Source organism: Narcine bancroftii, chromosome 4 (genome assembly GCF_036971445.1).
Source record: "Narcine bancroftii isolate sNarBan1 chromosome 4, sNarBan1.hap1, whole genome shotgun sequence".
Classification (NCBI taxonomy): domain Eukaryota; kingdom Metazoa; phylum Chordata; class Chondrichthyes; order Torpediniformes; family Narcinidae; genus Narcine; species Narcine bancroftii.
The window spans coordinates 162,781,427-162,807,755 of record NC_091472.1 but is presented as its reverse complement, the minus strand read 5'-3'; positions in this window follow the sequence as shown (position 1 = coordinate 162,807,755).

Sequence of the window (26,329 nt, the reverse complement as noted above, 5' to 3'; positions counted from 1 at the left end):
GATTCCCCGCGTCTGATTCACTGCCTCTGATTCCCCGCCTCTGATTCCCCATATCTGATTCACCACCTCTCATTCCCGGCCTCTGATTCCCCATCTCTGATTCCGCACATCCGATTCCCTGCCTATGATTCCCCACCTCTCATTCTCGCCTCTGATTCCCCATATCTGATTCCCTGCCTCTGTTTCCCCGCCTCTGATTCCCCACATCTGTTTCCCCATATCTGATTCCCCGCCTCTGATTCCCCAACTCTAATACCCTGCCTCTGATTCCCCAGCTCTGATTCCCCGCCTCTGATTCCCCGCATCAGATTCCCTGCCTCTGATTCCCCGCCTCTGATTCCAGGCCTCTGATTCCCAGCATCTGATTCCGGCCTCTGATTCCCGGCCTCTGATTCCCTGCTTCAGATTCTGATTCCCTGCCTCTGATTCCCCATCTCTGATTCCGCACATCTGATTCCCTGCCTCTGATTCCCCACCTCTGATTCCCCATATCTGATTCCCCGCCTCTGTTTCCCCGCCTCTGATTCCTCGCCTCTGTTTCCCCATATCTGATTCCCTGCCTCTGATTCCCCAACTCTGATTCCCCTCCACTAATTCGCCAGCTATGATTCCCCGCCTCTGATTCCCTGCGTCTGATTCCCTGCCTCTGATTCCCAGCCTCTGATTCCCCTTTTCTGATTCACTACCTCTGAATCCCCACCTCTGATTCCCCATCTCTGATTCCGCACATCCGATTCCCTGCCTCTGATTCCCCGCCTCTGATTCCCCGCCTCTGATTCGCAACCTCAAATTCCCCACCTCTGATTCCCCATATCTGATTCCCCACCTCTGTTTCCCTGCCTCTGATTCCCGGCCTCTGTTTCCCCATATCTGATTCCCCTCCTCTGATTCCCCAACTCTGATTCCCCACCTCTGATTCCCCAGCTCTGATTCCCCGCCTTTTATTCCCGGCCTCTGATTCCCTGCCACTGATTCCCCGCCCCTGATTCCCCACCTCTGATTCCCCATATCTGATTCCACGCCTCTGTTTCCCCAGCTCTGATTCCCCACCTCTGATTCCCCAGCTCTGATTCCCTGCCACTGATTCCCCGCCCCTGATTCCCCACCTCTGATTCCCCATATCTGATTCCCCGCCTCTGTTTCCCCAGCTCTGATACCCTGCCTCTGATTCCCTGCCCTGATTCCCCATCTCTGTTTCACCGCCATTGATTCGCCACCTCTGATTCCCCATATCTGATTCCCCGCCTCTGTTTCCCCGCCTCTGATTCCCTGCCTCTGATTCCCAACCTCTGATTCCACACCTCTGATTCCCCATATCTGATTCCCCGCATCTATTTCCCCATATCTGATTCCCCGCCTCTGATTCCCCAACTCTGATTCCCCGCCTCTGATTCCCCAGCTCTGATTCCCCGCCTCTGATTCCCGGCGTCCGATTCCCTGCCTCTGATTCCCCGCCTCTGATTCACCATCTCTGATTCCCCGCCTCTGATTCCCCGTGTCTGATTCCCTGCCTCTGATTCCCCGGCTCAGATTCCCCGCCTCTGATTCCCTGCCACTGATTCCCTGCCCCTGATTCCCCACCTCTGATTCCCCATATCTGATTCCCCGCCTCTGTTTCCCCGCCTCTGATTCCCCGCCTCTGATTCCCTGCCTCTGATTCCCCAACTCTGATTCCCCGCCTCTGATTCCCCAGCTCTGAATCCCCGCCTCTGATTCCCCGCATCTGATTCCCTCCCTCTGATTCCCCGCCTTGATTCCCCATCTCTGATTCACAACCTCTGATTCCCCACCTCTGATTCCCCATATCTGATTCCCCGCCTCTGTTTCCCCGCCTCTGATTCCCCATATCTGATTCCCCGGCTCTGATTGCCCACCTCTGATTCCCCGCCTCTGATTCGCCAGCTCTGATTCCCCGCCTCTGAATCCCCGCATCTGATTCCCTGCCTCTGATTCCCCAACTCTGATTCCCCGCCTCTGATTCCCCAGCTCTGATTCCCCGCCTCTGATTCCCGGCGTCCGATTCCCTGCCTCTGATTCCCCGCCTCTGATTCCCCAGCTCTGATTCACCACCTCTGATTCCCCACCTCTGATTCCCCATATCTAATTCCCCGCCTCTGTTTTCCCGCCTCTGATTCCCCGCCTCTGTTTCCCCATATCTGATTCCCCGCCTCTGAATCCCCAACTCTGATTCCCTGCCTCAGATACCCCAGCTCTGATTCCCCACCTTTGATTCCCCCCGTCTGATTCCCAGCCTCTGAATCCCCGTGTCTGATTTCCTGCCTCTGATTCCCCGCCTCTGATTCCCCATCTCTGATTCACCGCCTCTGATTCCCCACCTCTGATTCCCCATCTCTGATTCCGCACATCCAATTCCCTGCCTCTGATTCCCCAACTCTGATTCCCCACCTCTGATTCCCCAGCTCTGATTCCCCGCCTCAGATTCCCCGCGTCTGATTCCCTGCCTCTGATTCCCGGCCTCTGATTCCCTGCCTCTGATTCCCCATATCTGATTCCCCGCCTCTGATTCCCCAACTCTGATTCCCCGCTTCTGAATCCCCAGCTCTGAATCCCCGACTCTGATTCCCCGAGTCTGATTCCCTGCCTCTGATTCCCCGCCTCTAATTCCCCATCTGTGATTCACAACCTCTGATGACCCACCTCTGATTCCCCATATCTGATTCCCCGCCTCTGTTTCCCCGCCTCTGATTCCCCGCCTCTGATTCCCCATATCTGATTCCCCGCCTCTGATTGCCCACCTCTGATTCCCCGCGTCTGATTCACTGCCTCTGATTCCCCGCCTCTGATTCCCCATATCTGATTCACCACCTCTCATTCCCGGCCTCTGATTCCCCATCTCTGATTCCGCACATCCGATTCCCTGCCTATGATTCCCCACCTCTCATTCTCGCCTCTGATTCCCCATATCTGATTCCCTGCCTCTGTTTCCCCGCCTCTGATTCCCCACCTCTGTTTCCCCATATCTGATTCCCCGCCTCTGATTCCCCAACTCTAATACCCTGCCTCTGATTCCCCAGCTCTGATTCCCCGCCTCTGATTCCCCGCATCAGATTCCCTGCCTCTGATTCCCCGCCTCTGATTCCAGGCCTCTGATTCCCAGCATCTGATTCCGGCCTCTGATTCCCGGCCTCTGATTCCCTGCTTCAGATTCTGATTCCCTGCCTCTGATTCCCCATCTCTGATTCCGCACATCTGATTCCCTGCCTCTGATTCCCCACCTCTGATTCCCCATATCTGATTCCCCGCCTCTGTTTCCCCGCCTCTGATTCCTCGCCTCTGTTTCCCCATATCTGATTCCCCGCCTCTGATTCCCCAACTCTGATTCCCCTCCACTAATTCGCCAGCTATGATTCCCCGCCTCTGATTCCCTGCGTCTGATTCCCTGCCTCTGATTCCCAGCCTCTGATTCCCCTTTTCTGATTCACTACCTCTGAATCCCCACCTCTGATTCCCCATCTCTGATTCCGCACATCCGATTCCCTGCCTCTGATTCCCCGCCTCTGATTCCCCGCCTCTGATTCGCAACCTCAAATTCCCCACCTCTGATTCCCCATATCTGATTCCCCGCCTCTGTTTCCCTGCCTCTGATTCCCGGCCTCTGTTTCCCCATATCTGATTCCCCTCCTCTGATTCCCCAACTCTGATTCCCCACCTCTGATTCCCCAGCTCTGATTCCCCGCCTTTTATTCCCGGCCTCTGATTCCCTGCCACTGATTCCCCGCCCCTGATTCCCCACCTCTGATTCCCCATATCTGATTCCACGCCTCTGTTTCCCCAGCTCTGATTCCCCACCTCTGATTCCCCAGCTCTGATTCCCTGCCACTGATTCCCCGCCCCTGATTGCCCACCTCTGATTCCCCATATCTGATTCCCCGCCTCTGTTTCCCCAGCTCTGATACCCTGCCTCTGATTCCCTGCCCTGATTCCCCATCTCTGTTTCACCGCCTTTGATTCGCCACCTCTGATTCCCCATATCTGATTCCCCGCCTCTGTTTCCCCGCCTCTGATTCCCTGCCTCTGATTCCCAACCTCTGATTCCACACCTCTGATTCCCCATATCTGATTCCCCGCATCTATTTCCCCATATCTGATTCCCCGCCTCTGATTCCCCAACTCTGATTCCCCGCCTCTGATTCCCCAGCTCTGATTCCCCGCCTCTGATTCCCGGCGTCCGATTCCCTGCCTCTGATTCCCCGCCTCTGATTCACCATCTCTGATTCCCCGCCTCTGATTCCCCGTGTCTGATTCCCTGCCTCTGATTCCCCGGCTCAGATTCCCCGCCTCTGATTCCCTGCCACTGATTCCCTGCCCCTGATTCCCCACCTCTGATTCCCCATATCTGATTCCCCGCCTCTGTTTCCCCGCCTCTGATTCCCCGCCTCTGATTCCCTGCCTCTGATTCCCCAACTCTGATTCCCCGCCTCTGATTCCCCAGCTCTGAATCCCCGCCTCTGATTCCCCGCATCTGATTCCCTCCCTCTGATTCCCCGCCTTTATTCCCCATCTCTGATTCACAACCTCTGATTCCCCACCTCTGATTCCCCATATCTGATTCCCCGCCTCTGTTTCCCCGCCTCTGATTCCCCATATCTGATTCCCCGGCTCTGATTGCCCACCTCTGATTCCCCGCCTCTGATTCGCCAGCTCTGATTCCCCGCCTCTGAATCCCCGCATCTGATTCCCTGCCTCTGATTCCCCGCCTCTGATTCCCCATCTCTGATTCACCGCCTTTGATTCGCCACCTCTTATTCCCCATATCTGATTCCCCACCTCTGTTTCCCCGCCTCTGATTCCCCGCCTCTGATTCTCCATATCTCATTCCCCGCCTCTGAATCCCCATCTCTGATTCCCAGACTCTGATTCCCCACCTCTGATTCCCGGCCTCTTATTCCCAGCATCTGATTCCCGGCCTCTGATTCCCGGCCTCTGATTCCCCGCTTCTGATTCTGGTTCCCTGCCTCTGATTCCCCATCTCTGATTCCGCACATCTGATTCCCTGCCTCTGATTCCCCACCTCTGATTCCCCATATCTGATTCCCCGCCTCTGTTTCCCCGCCTCTGATTCCCCGCCTCTGTTTCCCCATATCTAATTCCCCACCACTGATGCCCCAACTCTGATTCCCCACCTCTGATTCCCCAGCTCTGATTCCCCACCTCTGATTCCCCGCATCCGATTCCCCATGTCTGATTCCCCGCCTCTGTTTCCCCGCCTCTGATTCACCGCCTCTGTTTCCCCATATCTGATTCCCCGCCTCTGATTCCCCAGCTCTGATTCCCTGCCTCTGATTCCCCGCGTTCTATTCGCTGCCTCTGATTCCCCGCCTGTGATTCCCCATCTCTGATTCACCACCTCTGATTTCCCACCTCTGATTCCCCATATCTAATTCCACGCCTCTGCTTGCCCGCCTCTCATTCCCCACCTCTGTTTCCCCATATCTGATTCCCCGCCTCTGAATCCCCAACTCTGATTCCCTGCCTTTGATTCACCAGCTCTGATTCCCCGCCTTTGATTCCCCCCGTCTGATTCCCAGCCTCTGAATCCCTGTCTTATTTCCTGCCTCTGATTCCCCGCCTCTGATTCCCCATCTCTGATTCACTGCCTCTGATTCCCCACATCTGATTCCCCATCTCTGATTCCGCACAACCGATTCCCTGCCTCTGATTCCCCGACTCTGATTCCCCACCTCTGATTCCCCGTGTCTGATTCCCTGCCTGTGATTCCCCGCCTCTGATTCCACATCTCTGATTCCCCACCTCTGATTCCCCGTGTCTGATTCCCTTCCTTTGATTCCCCGCCTCTGATTCCCCGCCTCTGATTCCCTGCCACTGATTCCCCGCCCCTGATTCCCCACCTCTGATTCCCCATATCTTATTCCCCGCCTCTGTTTCCCCCCCTCTGATTCCCAGCCTCTGATTCCCCATATCTAATTCCCCGCCTCTGATTCCCCATATCTGATTCCCTGCCTCTATTTCCCCATATCTGCTTCGCCGCCTCTGATTCCCCAACTCTGATTCCCCGCCTCTGATACCCCAGCTCTGATTTCCCGCCTCTGATTCCCGGCATCCGATTCCCTGCCTCTGATTCCCCGCCTCTGATTCCCCATCTCTGATTCCCCGCCTCTGATTCCCCGTGTCTGATTCCCTGCCTCTGATTCCCCGCCTCTGATTCCCCATATCTGAATCCCCGCCTCTGTTTTCCCGCCTCGGATTCCCTGCCTCTGATTCCCCATATCTGATTCCCCGCCTCTGATTCCCCAACTCTGATTCCCCGCCTCTGATTCCCCAGCTCTGAATCCCCGCCTCTGATTCCCCGCGTCTGATTCCCGGCCTCTGATTCCCGGCCTCTGATTCCCCGCTTCTGATTCTGATTCCCTGCCTCTGATTCCCCATCTCTGATTCCGCACATCTGATTCCCTGCCTCTGATTCCCCACCTCTGATTCCCCATATCTGATTCCCCGCCTCTGTTTCCCCGCCTCTGATTCCCCGCCTCTGTTTCCCCATATCTAATTCCCCACCTCTGATGCCCCAACCCTGATTCCCCACCTCTGATTCCCCAGCTCTGATTCCCCGCCTCTGATTCCCCGCATCCGATTCCCCATGTCTGATTCCCCGCCTCTGTTTCCCCGCCTCTGATTCCCCGCCTCTGTTTCCCCATATCTGATTCCCCGCCTCTGATTCCCCAGCTCTGATTCCCTGCCTCTGATTCCCCGCGTTCTATTCGCTGCCTCTGATTCCCCGCCTGTGATTCCCCATCTCTGATTCACCAACTCTGATTTCCCACCTCTGATTCCCAGCCTCTGATTCCCCATCTCTGATTCCGCACATCCGATTCCCTGCCTATGATTCCCCACCTCTGATTCCCCGCCTCTGATTCCCCATATCTGATTCCCTGCCTCTGTATCCCCGCCTCTGATTCCCCACATCTGTTTCCCCATATCTGATTCCCCGCCTCTGATTCCCCAACTCTAATACCCCGCCTCTGATTCCCCGCCTCTGATTCCCTGCCACTGATTCCCCGCCCCTGATTCCCCACCTCTGATTCCCCATATCTTATTCCCCGCCTCTGTTTCCCCCCCTCTGATTCCCAGCCTCTGATTCCCCATATCTGATTCCCCGCCTCTGATTCCCCATATCTGATTCCCCGCCTCTATTTCCCCATATCTGCTTCGCCGCCTCTGATTCCCCAACTCTGATTCCCCGCCTCTGATTCCCCAGCTCTGATTTCCCGCCTCTGATTCCCGGCATCCGATTCCCTGCCTCTGATTCCCCGCCTCTGATTCCCCATCTCTGATTCCCCGCCTCTGATTCCCCGTGTCTGATTCCCCGCCTCTGATTCCCCGCCTCTGATTCCCCATATCTGATTCCCCATATCTGATTCACCACCTCTGATTCCCGGCCTCTGATTCCCCATCTCTGATTCCGCACATCCGATTCCCTGCCTATGATTCCCCACCTCTGATTCCCCGCCTCTGATTCCCCATATCTGATTCCCTGCCTCTGTTTCCCCGCCTCTGATTCCCCACCTCTGTTTCCCCATATCTGATTCCCCGCCTCTGATTCCCCAACTCTAATACCCTGCCTCTGATTCCCCAGCTCTGATTCCCCGCCTCTGATTCCCCGCATCTGATTCCCTGCCTCTGATTCCCCGCCTCTGATTCCAGGCCTCTGATTCCCAGCATCTGATTCCGGCCTCTGATTCCCGGCCTCTGATTCCCTGCTTCTGATTCTGTTTCCCTGCCTCTGATTCCCCATCTCTGATTCCGCACATCTGATTCCCTGCCTCTGATTCCCCACCTCTGATTCCCCATATCTGATTCCCCGCCTCTGTTTCCCCGCCTCTGATTCCCCGCCTCTGTTTCCCCATATCTGATTCCCCGCCTCTGATTCCCCAACTCTGATTCCCCTCCTCTAATTCGCCAGCTATGATTCCCCGCCTCTGATTCCCTGCGTCTGATTCCCTGCCTCTGATTCCCAGCCTCTGATTCCCCTTCTCTGATTCACCACCTCTGAATCCCCACCTCTGATTCCCCATCTCTGATTCCGCACATCCGATTCCCTGCCTCTAATTCCCCACCTCTGATTTCCCATATCTGATTCCCCGCCTCTGTTTCCCTGCCTCTGATTCCCGGCCTCTGTTTCCCCATATCTGATTCCCCTCCTCTGATTCCCCAACTCTGATTCCCCGCCTCTGATTCCCCAGCTTTGATTCCCCGCCTTTTATTCCCGGCCTCTGATTCCCTGCCACTGATTCCCCGCCTCTGATTCCCCACCTCTGATTCCCCATATCTGATTCCCCGCCTCTGTTTCCCCACCTCTGATTCCCGGCCTCTTATTCCCAGCATCTGATTCCCGGCCTCTGATTCCCTGCCTCTGATTCCCCGCCTCTGATTCCCCATCTCTGATTCCCCGCCTCTGATTCCCCGTGTCTGATTCCCTGCCTCTGATTCCCCGTCTCTGATTCCCCGCGTCTGATTCCCTGCCACTGATTCCCTGCCCCTGATTCCCCACCTCTGATTCCCCATATCTGATTCCCCGCCTCTGTTTCCCCAACTCTGATTCCCTTCCTCTAATTCGCCAGCTATGATTCCCCGCCTCTGATTCCCTGCCACTGATTCCCTGCCCCTGATTCCCCACCTCTGATTCCCCATATATGATTCCCCGCCTCTGATTCCCCAACTCTGATTCCCCTCCTCTAATTCGCCAGCTATGATTCCCCGCCTCTGATTCCCTGCGTCTGATTCCCTGCCTCTGATTCCCAGCCTCTGATTCCCCTTCTCTGATTCACCACCTCTGAATCCCCACCTCTGATTCCCCATCTCTGATTCCGCACATCCGATTCCCTGCCTCTGATTCCCCGCCTCTGATTCCCCGCCTCTGATTCCCCGCCTCTGATTCCCCGCGTCTGATTCCCTGCCACTGATCCCCTGCCCCTGATTCCCCACCTCTGATTCCCCATATCTGATTCCCCGCCTCTGTTTCCCCACCTCTGATTCCCCGCCTCTGTTTCCCAATATCTGATTCCCCGCCTCTGATTCCCCAACTCTGATTCCCCTCCTCTAATTCGCCAGCTATGATTCCCCGCCTCTGATTCCCTGCATCTGATTCCCTGCCTCTGATTCCCAGCCTATGATTCCTCTTCTCTGATTCCCCGCGTCTGATTCCCTCCCTCTGATTCCCCGCCTTGATTCCCCATCTCTCATTCACAACCTCTGATTCCCCACCTCTGATTCCCCATATCTGATTCCCCGCCTCTGAATCCCCATCTCTGATTCCCGGACTCTGATTCCCCACCTCTGATTCCCGGCCTCTTATTCCCAGCATCTGATTCCCGGCCTCTGATTCCCGGCCTCTGATTCCCCGCTTCTGATTCTGATTCCCTGCCTCTGATTCCCCATCTCTGATTCCGCACATCTGATTCCCTGCCTGTCATTCCCCACCTCTGATTCCCCATATCCGATTCCCCGCCTCTGTTTCCCCGCCTCTGATTCCCCGCCTCTGTTTCCCCACCTCTGATTCCCGGCCTCTTATTCCCAGCATCTGATTCCCGGCCTCTGATTCCCTGCCTCTGATTCCCCGCCTCTGATTCCCCATCTCTGATTCCCCGCCTCTGATTCCCCGTGTCTGATTCCCTGCCTCTGATTCCCCGTCTCTGATTCCCCGCGTCTGATTCCCTGACACTGATTCCCTGCCCCTGATTCCCCACCTCTGATTCCCCATATCTGATTCCCCGCCTCTGTTTCCCCAACTCTGATTCCCTTCCTCTAATTCGCCAGCTATGATTCCCCGCCTCTGATTCCCTGCCACTGATTCCCTGCCCCTGATTCCCCACCTCTGATTCCCCATATATGATTCCCCGCCTCTGATTCACCAACTCTGATTCCCCTTCTCTGATTCACCACCTCTGAATCCCCACCTCTGATTCCCCATCTCTGATTCCGCACATCCGATTCCCTGCCTCTGATTCCCCGCCTCTGATTCCCCGCCTCTGATTCCCCGCCTCTGATTCCCCGCGTCTGATTCCCTGCCACTGATTCCCTGCCCCTGATTCCCCACCTCTGATTCCCCATATCTGATTCCCCGCCTCTGTTTCCCCACCTCTGATTCCCCGCCTCTGTTTCCCAATATCTGATTCCCCGCCTCTGATTCCCCAACTCTGATTCCCCTCCTCTAATTCGCCAGCTATGATTCCCCGCCTCTGATTCCCTGCATCTGATTCCCTGCCTCTGATTCCCAGCCTATGATTCCCCTTCTCTGATTCCCCGCGTCTGATTCCCTCCCTCTGATTCCCCGCCTTGATTCCCCATCTCTCATTCACAACCTCTGATTCCCCACCTCTGATTCCCCATATCTGATTCCCCGCCTCTGAATCCCCATCTCTGATTCCCGGACTCTGATTCCCCACCTCTGATTCCCGGCCTCTTATTCCCAGCATCTGATTCCCGGCCTCTGATTCCAGGCCTCTGATTCCCCGCTTCTGATTCTGATTCCCTGCCTCTGATTCCCCATCTCTGATTCCGCACATCTGATTCCCTGCCTGTCATTCCCCACTTCTGATTCCCCATATCCGATTCCCCGCCTCTGTTTCCCCGCCTTTGATTCCCCGCCTCTGTTTCCCCATATCTAATTCCCCACCTCTGATGCCCCAACTCTGATTCCCCGCCTCTGATTCCCCAGCTCTGATTCCCCGCCTCTTATTCCCCGCAACCGATTCCCCATGTCTGATTCCCCACCTCTGTTTCCCCGCCTCTGATTCCCCGCCTCTGTTTCCCCATATCTGATTCCCCGCCTCTGATTCCCCAGCTCTGATTCCCTGCCTCTGATTCCCCGCGTTCTATTCGCTGCCTCTGATTCCCCTCCTGTGATTCCCCATCTCTGATTCACCACCTCTGATTCCCCACCTCTGATTCCCCATATCTAATTCCCCGCCTCTGCTTGCCCGCCTCTCATTCCCCGCCTCTGTTTCCCCATATCTGATTCCCCGCCTCTGAATCCCCAACTCTGATTCCCTGCCTCTGATTCACCAGCTCTGATTCCCCGCCTTTGATTCCCCCCGACTGATTCCCAGCCTCTGAATCCCCGTCTGATTTCTTGCCTCTGATTCCCCGCCTCTGATTCCCCATCTCTGATTCACTGCCTCTGATTCCCCACATCTGATACCCCATCTCTGATTCCACACAACCGATTCCCTGCCTCTGATTCCCCACCTCTGATTCCCCATATCTGATTCCCCGCCTCTGTTTCCCCACCTCTGATTCCCCGCCTCTGTTTCCCAATATCTGATTCCCCGCCTCTGATTCCCCAACTCTGATTCCCCTCCTCTAATTCGCCAGCTATGATTCCCCGCCTCTGATTCCCTGCATCTGATTCCCTGCCTCTGATTCCCAGCCTATGATTCCCCTTCTCTGATTCCCCGCGTCTGATTCCCTCCCTCTGATTCCCCGCCTTGATTCCCCATCTCTCATTCACAACCTCTGATTCCCCACCTCTGATTCCCCATATCTGATTCCCCGCCTCTGAATCCCCATCTCTGATTCCCGGACTCTGATTCCCCACCTCTGATTCCCGGCCTCTTATTCCCAGCATCTGATTCCCGGCCTCTGATTCCCGGCCTCTGATTCCCCGCTTCTGATTCTGATTCCCTGCCTCTGATTCCCCATCTCTGATTCCGCACATCTGATTCCCTGCCTGTCATTCCCCACCTCTGATTCCCCATATCCGATTCCCCGCCTCTGTTTCCCCGCCTCTGATTCCCCGCCTCTGTTTCCCCACCTCTGATTCCCGGCCTCTTATTCCCAGCATCTGATTCCCGGCCTCTGATTCCCTGCCTCTGATTCCCCGCCTCTGATTCCCCATCTCTGATTCCCCGCCTCTGATTCCCCGTGTCTGATTCCCTGCCTCTGATTCCCCGTCTCTGATTCCCCGCGTCTGATTCCCTGCCACTGATTCCCTGCCCCTGATTCCCCACCTCTGATTCCCCATATCTGATTCCCCGCCTCTGTTTCCCCAACTCTGATTCCCTTCCTCTAATTCGCCAGCTATGATTCCCCGCCTCTGATTCCCTGCCACTGATTCCCTGCCCCTGATTCCCCACCTCTGATTCCCCATATATGATTCCCCGCCTCTGATTCCCCAACTCTGATTCCCCTTCTCTGATTCACCACCTCTGAATCCCCACCTCTGATTCCCCATCTCTGATTCCGCACATCCGATTCCCTGCCTCTGATTCCCCGCCTCTGATTCCCCGCCTCTGATTCCCCGCCTCTGATTCCCCGCGTCTGATTCCCTGCCACTGATTCCCTGCCCCTGATTCCCCACCTCTGATTCCCCATATCTGATTCCCCGCCTCTGTTTCCCCACCTCTGATTCCCCGCCTCTGTTTCCCAATATCTGATTCCCCGCCTCTGATTCCCCAACTCTGATTCCCCTCCTCTAATTCGCCAGCTATGATTCCCCGCCTCTGATTCCCTGCATCTGATTCCCTGCCTCTGATTCCCAGCCTATGATTCCCCTTCTCTGATTCCCCGCGTCTGATTCCCTCCCTCTGATTCCCCGCCTTGATTCCCCATCTCTCATTCACAACCTCTGATTCCCCACCTCTGATTCCCCATATCTGATTCCCCGCCTCTGAATCCCCATCTCTGATTCCCGGACTCTGATTCCCCACCTCTGATTCCCGGCCTCTTATTCCCAGCATCTGATTCCCGGCCTCTGATTCCCGGCCTCTGATTCCCCGCTTCTGATTCTGATTCCCTGCCTCTGATTCCCCATCTCTGATTCCGCACATCTGATTCCCTGCCTGTCATTCCCCACCTCTGATTCCCCATATCCGATTCCCCGCCTCTGTTTCCCCGCCTTTGATTCCCCGCCTCTGTTTCACCATATCTAATTCCCCACCTCTGATGCCCCAACTCTGATTCCCCGCCTCTGATTCCCCAGCTCTGATTCCCCGCCTCTGATTCCCCACAACCGATTCCCCATGTCTGATTCCCCGCCTCTGTTTCCCCGCCTCTGATTCCCCGCCTCTGTTTCCCCATATCTGATTCCCCGCCTCTGATTCCCCAGCTCTGATTCCCTGCCTCTGATTCCCCGCGTTCTATTCGCTGCCTCTGATTCCTTCCTGTGATTCCCCATCTCTGATTCACCACCTCTGATTCCCCACCTCTGATTCCCCATATCTAATTCCCCGCCTCTGCTTGCCCGCCTCTCATTCCCCGCCTCTGTTTCCCCATATCTGATTCCCCGCCTCTGAATCCCCAACTCTGATTCCCTGCCTCTGATTCACCAGCTCTGATTCCCCGCCTTTGATTCCCCACATCTGATACCCCATCTCTGATTCACCGCCTTTGATTCGACACCTCTGATTCCCCATATCTGATTCCCCACCTCTGTTACCCCGCCTCTGATTCCCCGCCTCTGATTCCCCATATATCATTCCCCGCCTCTGAATCCCCATCTCTGATTCCCGGACTCTGATTCCCCACCTCTGATTCCCGGCCTCTTATTCCCGGCATCTGAATCCCGGCCTCTGATTCCCGGCCTCTGATTCCCCGCTTCTGATTCTGATTCCCTGCCTCTGATTCCCCATCTCTGATTCCGCACATCTGATTCCCTGCCTCTGATTCCCCACCTCTGATTCCCCATATCTGATTCCCCACCTCTGTTTCCCTGCCTCTGATTCCCCGCCTCTGTTTCCCCATATCTAATTCCCCACCTCTGATGCCCCAACTCTGATACCCCGCCTCTGATTCCCCAGCTCTGATTCCCCGCCTCTGATTCCCCGCATCCGATTCCCCATATCTGATTCCCCGCCTCTGTTTCCCCGCCTTTGATTCCCCGCCTCTGTTTCCCCATATCTGATTCCCCGCCTCTGATTCCCAACTATGATTCCCCGCCTCTGATTCCCCAGCTCTGATTCCCCGCCTCTGATTCCCCGCGTTCTATTCCCTGCCTCTGATTCCCCGCCTGTGATTCCCCATCTCTGATTCACCACCTCTGATTCCCCACCTCTGATTCCCCATATCTAATTCCCCGCCTCTGTTTGCCCGCCTCTGATTCCCCGCCTCTGTTTCCCCATATCTGATTCCCCGTGTCTGATTCCCTGCCTCTGATTCCCCGCCTCAGATTCCCCGCCTCTGATTCCCTGCCACTGATTCCCTGCCCCTGATACCCCACCTCTGATTCCCCATATCTAATTCCCTGCCTCTGTTTCCCCACCTCTGATTCCCCGCCTCTGATTACCCGCCTCTGATTCCCCGCCTCTGATTCCCCAACTCTGATTCCCCGCCTCTGATTCCCCAGCTCTGATACCCGCCTCTGATTCCCCGCGTCTGTTTCCCCGCCTCTGATTCCCTGCCTCTGTTTCCCCATATCTAAGTCCCCGACTCTGATTCCCCAACTCTGATTCCCCACCTCTGATTCCCCAGCTCTGATTCCCCGCCTCTGATTCCCCGCATCTGATTCCCTGCATCTGATTCCCAGCCTCTGATTCCCTGCCTCTGATTCCCAACCTCTGATTCCCCACCTCTGATTCCCCATATCTGATTCCCCGCCTCTGCTTCCCCGCCTCTGATTCCCCGCCTCTGTTTCCCCATATCTGATTCCCGGCCTCTGATTCCCCGCCTCTGATTCCCCGCCTCTGATTCCCCGCCTCTGATTCCCCGCCTCTGATTCCCCGCCTCTGATTCCCTGCTTCTGATTCCCAACCTCTGATTCCCCACCTCTGATTCCCCATATCTGATTCCCCGCCTCTGTTTCCCCGCCTCTGATTCCCCGCCTCTGATTCCCCAACTCTGAATCCCCGCCTCTGATTCCCCAGCTCTGATTCCACGCCTCTGATTCCCCGTGTTTGATTCCCTGCCTCTGATTCCCTGCCATGATTCCCCATCTCTGATTCACCGCCTTTAAATCGCCACCTCTGATTCCCCATATCTGATTCCCCTCCTCTGTTTCCCCGCCTCTGATTCCCAACCTCTGATTCCACACCTCTGATTCCCCATATCTGATTCCCCGCCTCTGTTTCCCCGCCTCTGATTCCCCGCCCCTGTTTCCCCATATCTGATTCCCCACCTCTGATTCTCCTACTCTGCTTCCCCGCCTCTGATTCCCCAGCTCTGATTCCCCGCCTCTGATTCCCCATTTTTGATTCCCTGCCTCTGATTCCCCGCCTCTGATTCCCCATCTCTGATTCACCGCCTTTGATTTGCCACCTCTGTTTCCCCATATCTGATTCCCCACCTCTGTTTCCCCGCCTCTGATTCCCCGCCTCTGATTCCCCATATCTGATTCCCCGGCTCTGATTGCCCACCTCTGATTCCCCGCCTCCGATTCGCCAGCCCTGATTCCCCGCCTCTAATTCCCCGCATCTGATTCCCTGCCTCTGATTCCCCGCCTCTGATTCCCCATCTCTGATTCACCGCCTTTGATTCGCCACCTCTGATTCCCCATATCTGATTCCCCACCTCTGTTTCCCGGCCTCTGATTCCCCGCCTCTGATTCTCCATATCTCATTCCCCGCCTCTGAATCCCCATCTCTGATTCCCGGACTCTGATTCCCCACCTCTGATTCCCGGCCTCTTATTCCCAGCATCTGATTCCCGGCCTCTGATTCCCGGCCTCTGATTCCCCGCTTCTGATTCTGATTCCCTGCCTCTGATTCCCCATCTCTGATTCCGCACATCTGATTCCCTGCCTCTGATTCCCTACCTCTGATACCCAATATCTGATTCCCCGCCTCTGTTTCCCCGCCTCTGATTCCCCGCCTCTGTTTCCCTATATCAAATTCCCCACCTCTGATGCCCCAACTCTGATTCCCCGCCTCTGATTCCCCAGCTCTGATTCCCCGCCTCTGATTCCCCGCATCCGATTCCCCATATCTGATTCCCCGCCTCTGTTTCCCCGCCTCTGATTCCCCGCCTCTGTTTCCCCATATCTGATTCCCCGCCTCTGATTCCCAACTATGATTCCCTGCCTCTGATTCCCCAGCTCTGATTCCCCGCCTCTGATTCCCCATCTCTGATTCACCGCCTCTGATTCCCCATCTCTGATTCCCCACCTCTGATTCCCCGTGTCTGATTCCCCGTGTCTGATTCCCTGCCTCTGATTCCACGCCTCTGATTCCCCATATCTGATTCCCTGCCACTGATTCCCCGCCTCTGATTCCCCATCTCTGATTCACCACCTCTGATTCCCGGCCTCTGATTGCCCACCTCTGATTCCCCGCCTCTGATTCGCCAGCTATGATTCCCCCCCTCTGATTCCCCGCGTCTGATTCCCCGCCTCTGATTCCCCAACTCTAATACCCCGCCTCTGATTCCCCAGCTCTGATTCCCCTCCTCTGATTCCCCGCATCTGATTCCCTGCCTCTGATTCCACGCCTCTGATTCCAGGCCTCTGATTCCCAACCTCTGATTCCCCACCTCTGATTCCCAATATCTGATTCCCCGCCTCTGTTTCACCGCCTCTGATTCCCCGCCTCTGTTTCCCCGCCTGTGATTCCCCAGCTCTGATTCCCCGCCTCTGATTCCCCATATCTGATTCCCATCCTCTGATTGCCCACCTCTGATTCCCCGCCTCTGATTCGCCAGCTCTGATTCCCCGCCTCTGATTCCCCGCATCTGATTCCCTGCCTCTGATTCCCCGCCTCTGATTCCCCATCTCTGATTCCCCGCCTGTGATTCCCCAGCTCTGATTCCCCACCTCTGATTCCCCAGCTCTGATTCCCAGCCTCTGATTCCCCGTGTTTGATCCCCTGCCTCTGATTACCTTCCTCTGATTCCCGGCCACTGATATCCCGCTTCTGATTCTGATTCCCTGCCTCTGATTCCCCATCTCTGATTCAACACATCTGAATCCCCGCCTCTGTTTCCACGCCTCTGATTCCCTGCCTCTGATTCCCAACCTCTGATTCCCCACCCCTGATTCCCCATATCTGATTCCCCGCCTCTGTTTCCCTGCCTCTGATTCCCCGCCCCTGTTTCCCCATATCTGATTCCCCGCCTCTGATTCCCCAACTCTGATTCCCCGCCTCTGATTCCCCAGCTCTGATTCCCCGCCTCTGATTCCCCGTGTTTGATTCCCAGCCTCTGATTCCCCGCCTCTGATTCCCCATCTCTGATTCACCGCCTTTGATTCGCCACCTCTGATTCCCCATATCTGATTCCCCACCTCTGTTACCCCGCCTCTGATTCCCCGCATCTGATTCCCTGCATCTGATTCCCAGCCTCTGATTCCCTGCCTCTGATTCCCAACCTCTGATTCCCCACCTCTGATTCCCCATATCTGATTCCCCGCCTCTGTTTCCCCGCCTTTGATTCCCCGCCTCTGTTTCCCCATATCTGATTCCCGCCCTCTGATTTTCCGCCTCTGATTCCCCGCCTCTGATTCCCTGCCTCTGATTCCCCATCTCCGATTCCGCACATCGGATTCCCTGCCTCTGATTCCCCGCCTCTGATTCCCCGCCTCTGATTCCCTGCTTCTGATTCCCAACCTCTGATTCCCCACCTCTGATTCCCCATATCTGATTCCCCGCCTCTGTTTCCCCGCCTCTGATTCCCCAACTCTGAATCCCCGCCTCTGATTCCCCAGCTCTGATTCCCCGCCTCTGATTCCCCGTGTTTGATTCCCTGCCTCTGATTCCCTGCCCTGATTCCCCATCTCTGATACACCGCCTTTAATTCGCCACCGCTGATTCCCGATATCTGATTCCCCGCCTCTGTTTCCCCGCCTCTGATTCCCCGCCCCTGTTAACCCATATCTGATTCCCCACCTCTGATTCTCCTACTCTGCTTCCCCGCCTCTGATTCCCCAGCTCTGATTCCCCGCCTCTGATTCCCCATTTTTGATTCCCTGCCTCTGATTCCCCGCCTCTGATTCCCCATCTCTGATTCACCGCCTTTGATTTGCCACCTCTGTTTCCCCATATCTGATTCCCCACCTCTGTTTCCCCGCCTCTGATTCCCCGCCTCTGATTCCCCATATCTGATTCCCCGGCTCTGATTGCCCACCTCTGATACCCCGCCTCCGATTCGCCAGCTCTGATTCCCCGCCTCTGATTCCCCGCATCTGATTCCCTGCCTCTGATTCCCCGCCTCTGATTCCCCATCTCTGATTCACCGCCTTTGATTCGCCACCACTGATTCCCCATATCTGATTCCCCACCTCTGTTTCCCGGCCTCTGATTCCCCGCCTCTGATTCGCCATATCTCATTCCCCGCCTCTGAATCCCCATCTCTGATTCCCGGACTCTGATTCCCCACCTCTGATTCCCGGCCTCTTATTCCCATCATCTAATTCCCGGCCTCTGATTCCCGGCCTCTGATTCCCCGCTTCTGATTCTGATTCCCTGCCTCTGATTCCCCATCTCTGATTCCGCACATCTGATTCCCTGCCTCTGATTCCCTATCTCTGATACCCCATATCTGATTCCCCGCCTCTGTTTCCCCGCCTCTGATTCCCCGCCTCTGTTTCCCTATATCTAATTCCCCACCTCTGATGCCCCAACTCTGATTCCCCGCCTCTGATTCCCCAGCTCTGATTCCCCGCCTCTGATTCCCCGCATCCGATTCCCCATATCTGATTCCCCGCCTCTGTTTCCCCGCTTCTGATTCCCCGCCTCTGTTTCCCCATATCTGATTCCCCGCCTCTGATTCCCAACTATGATTCCCTGCCTCTGATTCCCCAGCTCTGATTCCCTGCCTCTGATTCCCTGCGTTCTATTCCCTGCCTCTGATTCCCCGCCTGTGATTCCCCATCACTGATTCACCACCTCTGATTCCCCACATCAGATTCCCCATATCTAATTCCCCGCCTCTCTTTGCCCGCCTCTGATTCCCCGCCTCTGTTTCCCCATATCTGATTCCCCGTCTCTGAATCCCCAACTCTGATTCCCTGCCTCTGATTCCCCAGCTCTGATTCCCCGCCTTTGATTCCCCCCGTCTGATTCCCAGCCTCTGAATCCCCGTGTCTGATTCCGCACATCCGATTCCCTGCCTCTGATTCCCCAACTCTGATTCCCCGCCTCTGATTCCCCATCTCTGATTCCCCACCTCTGATTCCCCGTGTTTGATTCCCTGCCTCTGATTCCCCGCCTCTGAATACCAGACTCTGATTCCCCATATCTGATTCCCCGCCTCTGATTCCCTGCCTCTGATTCCCCAGCTCTGATTCCCCGCCTTTGATTCCCCCCGTCTGATTCCCAGCCTCTGAATCCCCGTGTCTGATTTCCTGATTCTGATTCCCCGCCTCTGATTCCCCATCTCTGATTCACCGCCTCTGATTCCCCATCTCTGATTCCCCACCTCTGATTCCCCGTGTCTGATTCCCCGTGTCTGATTCCCTGCCTCTGATTCCACGCCTCTGATTCCCCATATCTGATTCCCTGCCACTGATTCCCCGCCTCTGATTCCCCATCTCTGATTCACCACCTCTGATTCCCGGCCTCTGATTGCCCACCTCTGATTCCCCGCCTCTGATTCGCCAGCTATGATTCCCCCCCTCTGATTCCCCGCGTCTGATTCCCCGCCTCTGATTCCCCAACTCTAATACCCCGCCTCTGATTCCCCAGCTCTGATTCCCCGCATCTGATTCCCTGCCTCTGATTCCACGCCTCTGATTCCAGGCCTCTGATTCCCAACCTCTGATTCCCCACCTCTGATTCCCAATATCTGATTCCCCGCCTCTGTTTCACCGCCTCTGATTCCCCGCCTCTGATTCCCTGCCTCTGATTCACCAGCTTTGATTCCCCGCCTTTGATTCCCCCCGACTGATTCCCAGCCTCTGAATCCCCGTCTGATTTCTTGCCTCTGATTCCCCGCCTCTGATTCCCCATCTCTGATTCACTGCCTCTGATTCCCCACATCTGATACCCCATCTCTGATTCCGCACAACCGATTCCCTGCCTCTGATTCCCCACCTCTGATTCCCCATATCTGATTCCCCGCCTCTGTTTCCCCACCTCTGATTCCCCGCCTCTGTTTCCCAATATCTGATTCCCCGCCTCTGATTCCCCAACTCTGATTCCCCTCCTCTAATTCGCCAGCTATGATTCCCCGCCTCTGATTCCCTGCATCTGATTCCCTGCCTCTGATTCCCAGCCTATGATTCCCCTTCTCTGATTCCCCGCGTCTGATTCCCTCCCTCTGATTCCCCGCCTTGATTCCCCATCTCTCATTCACAACCTCTGATTCCCCACCTCTGATTCCCCATATCTGATTCCCCGCCTCTGAATCCCCATCTCTGATTCCCGGACTCTGATTCCCCACCTCTGATTCCCGGCCTCTTATTCCCAGCATCTGATTCCCGGCCTCTGATTCCCGGCCTCTGATTCCCCGCTTCTGATTCTGATTCCCTGCCTCTGATTCCCCATCTCTGATTCCGCACATCTGATTCCCTGCCTGTCATTCCCCACCTCTGATTCCCCATATCCGATTCCCCGCCTCTGTTTCCCCGCCTCTGATTCCCCGCCTCTGTTTCCCCACCTCTGATTCCCGGCCTCTTATTCCCAGCATCTGATTCCCGGCCTCTGATTCCCTGCCTCTGATTCCCCGCCTCTGATTCCCCATCTCTGATTCCCCGCCTCTGATTCCCCGTGTCTGATTCCCTGCCTCTGATTCCCCGTCTCTGATTCCCCGCGTCTGATTCCCTGCCACTGATTCCCTGCCCCTGATTCCCCACCTCTGATTCCCCATATCTGATTCCCCGCCTCTGTTTCCCCAACTCTGATTCCCTTCCTCAAATTCGCCAGCTATGATTCCCCGCCTCTGATTCCCTGCCACTGATTCCCTGCCCCTGATTCCCCACCTCTGATTCCCCATATATGATTCCCCGCCTCTGATTCCCCAACTCTGATTCCCCTTCTCTGATTCACCACCTCTGAATCCCCACCTCTGATTCCCCATCTCTGATTCCGCACATCCGATTCCCTGCCTCTGATTCCCCGCCTCTGATTCCCCGCCTCTGATTCCCCGCCTCTGATTCCACGCGTCTGATTCCCTGCCACTGATTCCCTGCCCCTGATTCCCCACCTCTGATTCCCCATATCTGATTCCCCGCCTCTGTTTCCCCACCTCTGATTCCCCGCCTCTGTTTCCCAATATCTGATTCCCCGCCTCTGATTCCCCAACTCTGATTCCCCTCCTCTAATTCGCCAGCTATGATTCCGCGCCTCTGATTCCCTGCATCTGATTCCCTGCCTCTGATTCCCAGCCTATGATTCCCCTTCTCTGATTCCCCGTGTCTGATTCCCTCCCTCTGATTCCCCGCCTTGATTCCCCATCTCTCATTCACAACCTCTGATTCCCCACCTCTGATTCCCCATATCTGATTCCCCGCCTCTGAATCCCCATCTCTGATTCCCGGACTCTGATTCCCCACCTCTGATTCCCGGCCTCTTATTCCCAGCATCTGATTCCCGGCCTCTGATTCCCGGCCTCTGATTCCCCGCTTCTGATTCTGATTCCCTGCCTCTGATTCCCCATCTCTGATTCCGCACATCTGATTCCCTGCCTGTCATTCCCCACCTCTGATTCCCCATATCCGATTCCCCGCCTCTGTTTCCCCGCCTTTGATTCCCCGCCTCTGTTTCCCCATATCTAATTCCCCACCTCTGATGCCCCAACTCTGATTCCCCGCCTCTGATTCCCCAGCTCTGATTCCCCGCCTCTGATTCCCCGCAACCGATTCCCCATGTCTGATTCCCCGCCTCTGTTTCCCCGCCTCTGATTCCCCGCCTCTGTTTCCCCATATCTGATTCCCCGCCTCTGATTCCCCAGCTCTGATTCCCTGCCTCTGATTCCCCGCGTTCTATTCGCTGCCTCTGATTCCCCTCCTGTGATTCCCCATCTCTGATTCACCACCTCTGATTCCCCACCTCTGATTCCCCATATCTAATTCCCCGCCTCTGCTTGCCCGCCTCTCATTCCCCGCCTCTGTTTCCCCATATCTGATTCCCCGCCTCTGAATCCCCAACTCTGATTCCCTGCCTCTGATTCACCAGCTCTGATTCCCCGCCTTTGATTCCCCCCGACTGATTCCCAGCCTCTGAATCCCCGTCTGATTTCTTGCCTCTGATTCCCCGCCTCTGATTCCCCATCTCTGATTCACTGCCTCTGATTCCCCACATCTGATACCCCATCTCTGATTCCGCACAACCGATTCCCTGCCTCTGATTCCCCGACTCTGATTCCACACCTCTGATTCCCCAGCTCTGATTCCCCGCCTCTGATTCCCCGCGTCTGATTCCCTGCCTGTGATTCCCCGCCTCTGATTCCCCATCTCTGATTCCCCACCTCTGATTCCCCGTGTCTGATTCCCTTCCTTTGATTCCCCGCCTCTGATTCCCCGCCTCTGATTCCCTGCCACTGATTCCCCGCCCCTGATTCCCCACCTCTGATTCCCCATATCTTATTCCCCGCCTCTGTTTCCCCCCCTCTGATTCCCAGCCTCTGATTCCCCATATCTGATTCCCCGCCTCTGATTCCCCATATCTGATTCCCCGCCTCTATTTCCCCATATCTGCTTCGCCGCCTCTGATTCCCCAACTCTGATTCCCCGCCTCTGATTCCCCAGCTCTGATTTCCCGCCTCTGATTCCCGGCATCCGATTCCCTGCCTCTGATTCCCCGCCTCTGATTCCCCATATCTGATACCCCGCCTCTGTTTTCCCGCCTCTGATTCCCTGCCTCTGATTCCCCATATCTGATTCCCCGCCTCTGATTCCCCAACTCTGATTCCCCGCCTCTGATTCCCCAGCTCTGAATCCCCGCCTCTGATTCCCCGCGTCTGATTCCCTGCCTCTGATTCCCCGCCTCTGATTCCCCATCTGTGATTCACAACCTCTGATGCCCCACCTCTGATTCCCCATATCTGATTCCCCGCCTCTGTTTCCCCGCCTCTGATTCCCCGCCTCTGATTCCCCATATCTGATTCCCCGCCTCTGATTGCCCACCTCTGATTCCCCGCGTCTGATTCCCTGCCTCTGATTCCCCGCCTCTGATTCCCCATCTCTGATTCACCACCTCTCATTCCCGGCCTCTGATTCCCCATCTCTGATTCCGCACATCCGATTCCCTGCCTATGATTCCCCACCTCTGATTCCCCGCCTCTGATTCCCCATATATGATTCCCTGCCACTGTTTCCCCGCCTCTGATTCCCCACCTCGGTTTCCCCATATCTGATTCCCCGCCTCTGATTCCCCAACTCTAATACCCCGCCTCTGATTCCCCAGCTCTGATTCCCCGCCTCTGATTCCCCGCATCTGATTCCCTGCCGCTGATTCCCCGCCTCTGATTCCGGCCTCTGATTCCCGGCCTCTGATTCCCTGCTTCTGATTCTGATTCCCTGCCTCTGATTCCCCATCTCTGATTCCGCACATCTGATTCCTTGCCTCTTATTCCCCACCTCTGATTCCCCATATCTGATTCCCCGCCTTGGTTTCCCCGCCTCTGATTCCCCGCCTCTGTTTCCCAATATCTAAGTCCCCGCCTCTGATTCCCCAAATCTGATTCCCCACCTCTGATTCACCAGCTCTGATTCCCCGCCTCTGATTCCCCGCATCTGATTCCCTGCATCTGATTCCAAGCCTCTGATTCCCTGCCTCTGATTCCCAACCTCTGATTCCCCACCTCTGATTCCCCATATCTGATTCCCCGCCTCTGTTTCCCCGCCTCGGATTCCCCGCCTCTGTTTCCCCATATCTGATTCCCGGCCTCTGATTCCCCGCCTCTGATTCCCCGCCTCTGATTCCCTGCCTCTGATTCCCCATCTCCGATACCGCACATCTGATTCCCTTCCTCTGATTCCCCGCCTCTGATTCCCCGCCTCTGTTTCCCTATATCTAATTCCCCACCTCTGATGCCCCAACTCTGATTCCCCGCCTCTGATTCCCCGCATCTGATTCCCTGCCTCTGATTCCCCGCCTCTGATTCCCCATCTCTGATTCACCGCCTTTGATTCGCCACCTCTGATTCCCCATATCTGATTCCCCACCTCTGTTTCCCGGCCTCTGATTCCCCGCCTCTGATTCTCCATATCTCATTCCCCGCCTCTGAATCCCCATCTCTGATTCCCGGACTCTGATTCCCCACCTCTGATTCCCGGCCTCTTATTCCCAGCATCTGATTCCCGGCCTCTGATACCCGGCCTCTGATTCCCCGCTTCTGATTCTGATTCCCTGCCTCTGATTCCCCATCTCTGATTCCGCACATCTGATTCCCTGCCTCTGATTCCCCCCCTCTGATTCCCCATATCTGATTCCCCGCCTCTGTTTCCCCGCCTCTGATTCCCCGCCTCTGTTTCCCTATATCTAATTCCCCACCTCTGATGCCCCAACTCTGATTCCCCGCCTCTGATTCCCCAGCTCTGATTCCCCGCCTCTGATTCCCCGCATCCGATTCCCAATATCTGATTCCCCGCCTCTGTTTCCCCGCCTCTGATTCCCCGCCTCTGTTTTCCCATATCTGATTCCCCGCCTCTGATTCCCAATTATGATTCCCCGCCTCTGATTCCCCAGCTCTGATTCCCTGCGTCTGATTCCCTGCGTTCTATTCCCTGCCTCTGATTCCCTGCCTGTGATTCCCCATCACTGATTCACCACCTCTGATTCCCCACCTCTGATTCCCCATATCTAATTCCCCGCCTCTGTTTGCCCGCCTCTGATTCCCCGCCTCTGTTTCCCCATATCTGATTCCCCGTCTCTGAATCCCCAACTCTGATTCCCTGCCTCTGATTACCCAGCTCTGATTCCCCGCCTTTGATTCCCCCCGTCTGATTCCCAGCCTCTGAATCCCCGTGTCTGATTTCCTGCCTCTCATTCCCCGCCTCTGATTCCCCATCTCTGATTCCTCTGATTCCCCACATCTGATTCCCCATCTCTGATTCCGCACATCCGATTCCCTGCCTCTGATTCCCCAACTCTGATTCCCCACCTCTGATTCCCCAGCTCTGATTCCCCGCCTCAGATTCCCCGCGTCTGATTCCCTGCCTCTGAATCCCCGCCTCTGATTCCCCATCTCTGATTCCCCACCTTTGATTCCCCGTGTCTGATTCCCTGCCTCTGATTCCCGGCCTCTGAATCCCAGCCTCTGATTCCCCATATCTTATTCCCCGCCTCTGATTCCCTGCCTCTGATTCCCCAGCTCTGATTCCCCGCCTTTGATTCCCCCCGTCTGATTCCCAGCCTCTGAATCCCCGTGTCTGATTTCCTGCCTCTGATTCCCCGCCTCTGATTCCCCATCTCTGATTCACCGCCTCTGATTCCCCATCTCTGATTCCCCACCTCTGATTCCCCGTGTCTGATTCCCCGTGTCTGATTCCCTGCCTCTGATTCCACGCCTCTGATTCCCCATATCTGATGCCCTGCCACTGATTCCCCGCCTCTGATTCCCCATCTCTGATTCACCACCTCTGATTCCCGGCCTCTGATTGCCCACCTCTGATTCCCCGCCTCTGATTCGCCAGCTATGATTCCCCCCCTCTGATTCCCCGCGTCTGATTCCCCGCCTCTGATTCCCCAACTCTAATACCCCGCCTCTGATTCCCCAGCTCTGATTCCCCTCCTCTGATTCCCCGCATCTGATTCCCTGCCTCTGATTCCCCGCCTCTGATTCCAGGCCTCTGATTCCCAACCTCTGATTCCCCACCTCTGATTCCCCATATCTGATTCCCCGCCTCTGTTTCACCGCCTCTGATTCCCCGCCTCTGTTTCCCCATATCTGATTCCCCGCATCTGATTCCCCAACTCTGATTCCCCGCCTGTGATTCCCCAGCTCTAATTCCCCGCCTCTGATTCCCCATATCTGATTCCCATCCTCTGATTACCCACCTCTGATTCCCCGCCTCTGATTCGCCAGCTCTGATTCCTCGCCTCGGATTCCCCGCATCTGATTCCCTGCCTCTGATTCCCCACCTCTGATTCCCCATATCTGATTCACAACTATGATTCCCCGCCTGTGGTTCCCCAGCTCTGATTCCCCGCCTCTGATTCCCCGCGTTCTATTCCCTGCCTCTGATGCCCCGCCTGTGATTCCCCATCTCTGATTCCCCATCTCTGATTCCCCACCTTTGATTCCCCGTGTCTGATTCCCTGCCTCTGATTCCCCGCCTCTGAATCCCAGCCTCTGATTCCCCATATCTGATTCCCCGCCTCTGATTCCCTGCCTCTGATTCCCCAGCTCTGATTCCCCGCCTTTGATTCCCCCCGTCTGATTCCCAGCCTCTGAATCCCCGTGTCTGATTTCCTGCCTCTGATTCCCCGCCTCTGATTCCCCATCTCTGATTCACCGCCTCTGATTCCCCATCTCTGATTCCCCACCTCTG